Raw genomic sequence first — 6000 nt, forward strand, 5'->3', positions numbered from 1 at the left:
ATCGGTGCTCAACAAAATATCAGACGTTCAACAAAGTCATCAGATTCACCTTCAAGGGAGCAATTATGTCTGTAAAAAAGTAGTTATTGGGAAACATCAGCGGAATCACACAGCTTAAGAAAAGAAAAAATAACGACTCATCCTTCCTTTCTTTTTTTTCTGGTGGCAGCGCTTCGTTTTGAGAAACCTCACATTTGCTCAGTTTGCTCAAACTCACACTGAGAAGCTGTCTGGTTCAACACCAGTGTGATCTGTGGCCGCAGGGCAGCAGCAGAGGATTAAGTCCTTTGCTCAAGGGCATCTCGGCAGTGGTAATGAGGGCCGGGCAAACATTCCTCCAACCAATTTGACCGTTTTTTTCTCATGTTGCCATCATCGTGCTCTCATACATTACACTGAGGGCCACAGACCATCACCGTGCTGCAGCACTACATTTATCATACACTGCGTCTAAAAGCTGCTTTAGGATTCTTATGAGCTGTAGTTTGGTAAAAACACATCAACGTGCTAAATATATTTCCTTGACTTGATGCCTGCAGCGCGCTAAAGTAGCTTTGTACAGAAGTGATCTCACCCAGTTAAGATGGGAAAGGGGGGTGGATGGCGTGTGAAGAACATCACAGAGTAGCTGCGGCTTAATCTTTCCTCATTTAATGTAAAGTGTGAGTGTGCGTGTCAGGGTGAGTGTGACACTGGTACGATTTAGAGCAACGTTTAACAGGAGAAGCACAAATCTGCAGAGCCTGTCGAACACAGAGTGGATGGATGAAAACTGGTGCAAAATATAAATGCGTGTTTTAGTTTTGTAGCTAATCGATCTCTCCTCCTGCAGCAGTGACTAGTTTAATCAGTCAGACATAATTACTGCATGTTGTGGGTGATGACTGAGCTGGTTATATAACAAAGGTCATAGGAGAGGTTTTATCTTAGTGTGTGAGTCCACTGGAGGGCAGTATTTCACCAGACAAAGCTAACACCACTGTGACCGAGTTCAGATCCCTGGAAAGTGTCTCCTCATCGTCGCTGATCTTTTTTAGAAAACGACAAAGGTCATTATGATTCTCTCTCGTCATTTTCAGGCACTCAGACGCCTCAAGATTCTTATGAGTGGTGCAAAAGAACAGAGGAGACATTGGAATAAGACAATCCATCATCTCATTTCTCTTTATTAAGGTTTTATTGTCTCAGAGTCCAGAGCTTGATTAGCGATGGTCAGGACGAGAGGTTTCCACGTGAAATGTTATAATTCAGTTTAAAATGAATCTGGTAAAACTGTCTTAAATTAAACCTCAATGTTTATCTGACTAGTAACACATGATTTCAAACAACTAAATCATTCATTTTCTGTCCAACAAGCGTTTACTTATTCACACAGAATAAGACCTGCAGTTATCTGGAGGCTGTTTGTGCACCTGATAAATGAAGCTCCTGAGGAACATCTCGATCTACAGCTGCTTAAAGCTGCACATGTTCACCAGCCAGTCACTGGCTTTCTGTCAGAGTTTAACATGCTGGGTGTTTTGTGAACAGTGGAGTTTTACAGCCTGAATAACGAAAATCAAAACATGGAGCTGAAAGGTGCTACAATGCAGCCGATGGGAAATGTAGAGTTCCTGGTGTCTCTGTGTTTACACATGAAATTCAGATTCAGTTCCTGATGTCTCTGAATGAAACATAATAACAGTATTGCTAGAAGAAGAAAAGCCTTTAAATGTGGACATGGATCTTCATTACAGTTAATGGTATATCATGATAAGAGCATAAATATTTTTTTCAAGTGTGTCGGTTTGTTGAATCATATTTGTTAAGTATTTACTTTTTGTGCATTAAGAATCTTTGAGGAATTAAAGACACATTAATGAAAAGATGAAATAAAAAACTCCACTGAAACATTCGTTTTCAAATAAAAGGAGCTGTGATAGATAAACAGGTGCATCTGCAGTGTCGTCAGTATAAAGTAAGATGCTGTTAAACGCACACTGAGCAGAAACAGATTCTGGCTCAGACCAACGTTAATGAGGCAAGAACAACAAGGTGTCGTGATAATGAATTGTCTTTGTCTGCAGGTCGATGAAGGACCATGACTCTCACTTAACAGAGGGGAGGACCCTCACCATCCATATATGAACTGGACCTGTGTATACTGTGTGTATATGTACATATATATGTATACAAATAGTATAATGTTACATTGTGATCAGCACAGTTTCTGCGTTTTCCTTGTGTCTGTGGTGGTTTGTGGGTAATTGAAGACTTTGAATTGACTCCAACGTCAGCAGGGATTGGCTCCAGCTTCCCTGCAACCCTTGAAGGATAGGCAGTATAGAAAATGGACAAATTATAAAAAACAAACCAAAATGTCTGGCGACCATCGTAACTTGAGAACAACATGAAACTAACCAGAATTCCCTTGTTTGAGAAAAACTAATGAAGTTGGTAAAATATTTCACATTTCATGGGCTCATCATCTTCATCATCATCATCATCATCATCATCATCATCACACAGACAGAAACATTGCTGCATTTGATTAGAATGAGATAACTGTCATTATGGCAACAGTTGAACTTAGAAAGTATTCGTGTACATGTAAGATGTGTGGACAGTTACTTACAGTGTAAATCATTATGAGTTCCCATGTGCCTGCTGCAGGTGAGGACATGGACCACGAACACTGTCTCCAACATCCAGTGTGATCACCAGAACACAGGGAACCCACCATCACACATGTCACCTCTTTAGCATTAACCCTGTGCTGGCCTCAGCGGTGAGTGTGATAGCATCAGCATGCGCGGCTGTGCCTGCTGGGCCGACACAGCCTGTGAATATAGAGTGGGCTCCCACAGCTCGGAAGATTAGTACCCGAGAGCATTCAAGTCCATGTGCGAGGGCCGATTTCCAGGAAGAATGGCCCTTTATTGGGCCCCAAGTTGAATCCTGCTGCTTCCCTTTGGCCCAATAGAAGGCTGCAGTAACTGACAGTCCTTTACAATCAGCCAACACTGGTGGAGGTTTCGGGGGTCTCTTCTTTTTTCCCCTCTTTTTCTCTAAAAGGGTTGATTTTGAAATTACTCTTTCTCTGCCCAGTGTGTAGATCGGTTGGTATATTTGTGTGCATTTGTCCGAAAAGGTGTGTGTGTTTGTGTGCACATACGCACACGTCCAAAGACACACACACACATGCACATGTTTGAATGCCAGGTTCTGCGATTGTCTTAATGGGATAAGGGGAGACTATGGTTCCTGTTGGGGGGGGATGGGACTGTGGGAATGACATGGGAAAACACACGCACGTCGCTTTCATGGCACTAACAGCCACATGTCAGTTGATTCAAAGCAAAGGTGATGTGTGGTTTACTTGTTATTTCCCAAATAATAATAATAATAATATTCATAATAATAATCACATGTATTCATATAAATGCAAAATAAAATAAATATATAAAGTAATAATAAAATAATAATATAAAGATATAAATGAAAACATGTTGATAAAAATAAAAGCATGTTAAATTGTAAACATTTTAAAAGTGCAAGAGTGTAAGATCAATTCAATTAAAGGTCCAGTGTGTAAGATTTAGGTGAAAGGAATTTTTTTGGCCGAAATTTAATGTAGAATAATCCACTAGTTCGTTTAATGAAAATTGTTCAAATTGTAGTTTTATTTATCTCAGAAAAAGTCCTTTATATTGAAATACTTTATATTTACATCGAGGGGACCCTCTCTACGGAGGCCGCCATGTTTTTTACAGTATCCCAAACTGGACAAACTAAAACCTTTTGAATTTTTATGACAACTGACGGTTTCCACCGGTTCTAAATTCTACACTCTGTACTTTTTTTCTGTAGTTTACAAAAGCTGCATCTCATGGTTATAAATACACACTTGACTTAAAATATATTTGATGTACGTTCTGGCTGCAGTGATTTCCTAACCCTTTTTTTAAGAAACAAAATACAGCAATTAAAAAAGTCCTCATGACTCATTCACTCAGTGCTGAAGAGTATAAGTCAGGGTCATTTGAGGAGAATGAAAGAAGTGACACTATAGATCAGTGAAAGAGTGGAAGATGGTGGTTGTGTTGCAATGCAGAATTCTCACCAGTAGGGGTCATCTGTGACCTTCACGCTAAGAAACCTTATATTTTAATTGTTCCAAACCTTTTTAGCTTGTGACCCTCAAAACGAATAAATATCTACTTGCACACATTGAGTTTGTGGTTATGGTTATGTTTAGTCTTGGGTTAGGGGTTAGGGGTTTAGGATTATGGTTATTTTTTAAGGTTGGGTTGTGGTTATGGTTATGGTTATGGTTATGGTTATGGTTATGGTTATGGTTATGTGTTATGTGTTATGTTTATGGTTAAGGTTGGGTTGGGGTTATCGTTATGTGACGACTAATCTTAAAGGGGGGTGTGATTTAAACAGAAGTCTAAACTCTAGGTGATAAAGCTCTAAGAGTTTAGTCTGTCCTGGAATATGTGAAACAAGAATAATACACAAAGATATACTGTATATCGGCTACAACATCTCACACACTCGCTTGCTCTCTTTCTGGCTCACACACACACACACACACACTGAATTCACTTTTGACAGCGGATGGACAGGTCTGTGATTACCGTCCCACCTCCAAACCTCACAGGTATAATAGCCTCATTCCCCCGCTCATTGTGTCGATACTGGGTTGTCAGCGGGCGATAAGTGAAATGACAAATTCTGAGGAAGACGTGGCGTTGTCATGTTTCCCAGAGCAATCAACATTTCATCTTGAGGTAAGGATGAGCTGGAGAGGGGGAGGAGGATGGATGATGGAAAAAAGAGAGAAAGGGAGAGAGACCATTAGTCATTATTTGTATGACGTGTACAGTTTGTCTTCGTCACTCAATGTCCATTGCTCTCCAGGATGTAGAAAGAGCTCATGCATCAAAAGGTTTTCTGGTTAGTGGGGACAGAGGACGGCTAAATGATAACTAATATCAGGTCTAATATCATCTGTCCCCCAAGAGGACTCTGCGAGGTGGAGGGCTTGAATAAAATTACCATCAAGTCAGCAAATGTGTGAGTGAAGAAGAAAGTTATCAATTCTGACTCTTGAGTCTACATTTGGCATTTCTGTGATAGAACTGGACTCAGACAATCCTCTGAGAAAAGCAGTGAATGATTAACTTTTCGTTACCTGATGTGTTTCACTGATTACAGGCCTGTGCAGTATAGCAAATCAGATAGCCCAGCCAACGTGACCAAACATGACCCCAACCCTTGAATCTGCCTCAGGCCCTGCACACCCACATAGGTGATATGTACTTCATTCATTTCTCACGTGTTAATGTACAGATGATAATTCTTTCTCCTCACGCTCTTGTTAACCTCTTTTACTGCACATTCCAGGACAATAAAGATTGATGACACGTCTCCACTTCTTCCAACGGTACAACTTGCACCATCTTGCATTAGTGATGTCACTTGGAGCCTGGCTCCTGGCGCAGTAATGTTGGTGGAGTAGAGTCGTGGTATCGAGGTCCCATTGACCCATAGAGTCAATCATCACGTTATCCCTGGTTTTGTAGCATAAACTAAAAACATAATGACTGAAGCGGGGGGAAAACATGCAGAACCCCCAGAAACCATCTTTGGAGAAAAAATGATTTGTCCTGCACTTTAATGGACATGGAGGAGGTAGAGGTTCATGGCTGATAATGCAGCCAGACACCAGGGGACAATCCAGATGGTTTGGCTTCATTTATTAGGGAACTATCATGTCGTTACTTACTTACGTTTGGGTGACCTCACGTAGTTCTCATCATAGCTCCACCAACTTCAACCTGAGTAGATGTGCTAACAGCCAGATGTGACAACACCTGGATTCAAACTGTTAATGTGCAGCTTCTACACAGTACATGAACATTATGTAACATACAATATCAGGACCAGCCCTTTGTTTTTCTTGTTCAAACCATCTGCCACATCTAAAAGGAAGGTCTTGTTGAGTCGTTAGAG

Source organism: Paralichthys olivaceus, chromosome 2, assembly GCF_024713975.1.
Source record: "Paralichthys olivaceus isolate ysfri-2021 chromosome 2, ASM2471397v2, whole genome shotgun sequence".
Lineage (NCBI taxonomy): Eukaryota > Metazoa > Chordata > Actinopteri > Pleuronectiformes > Paralichthyidae > Paralichthys > Paralichthys olivaceus.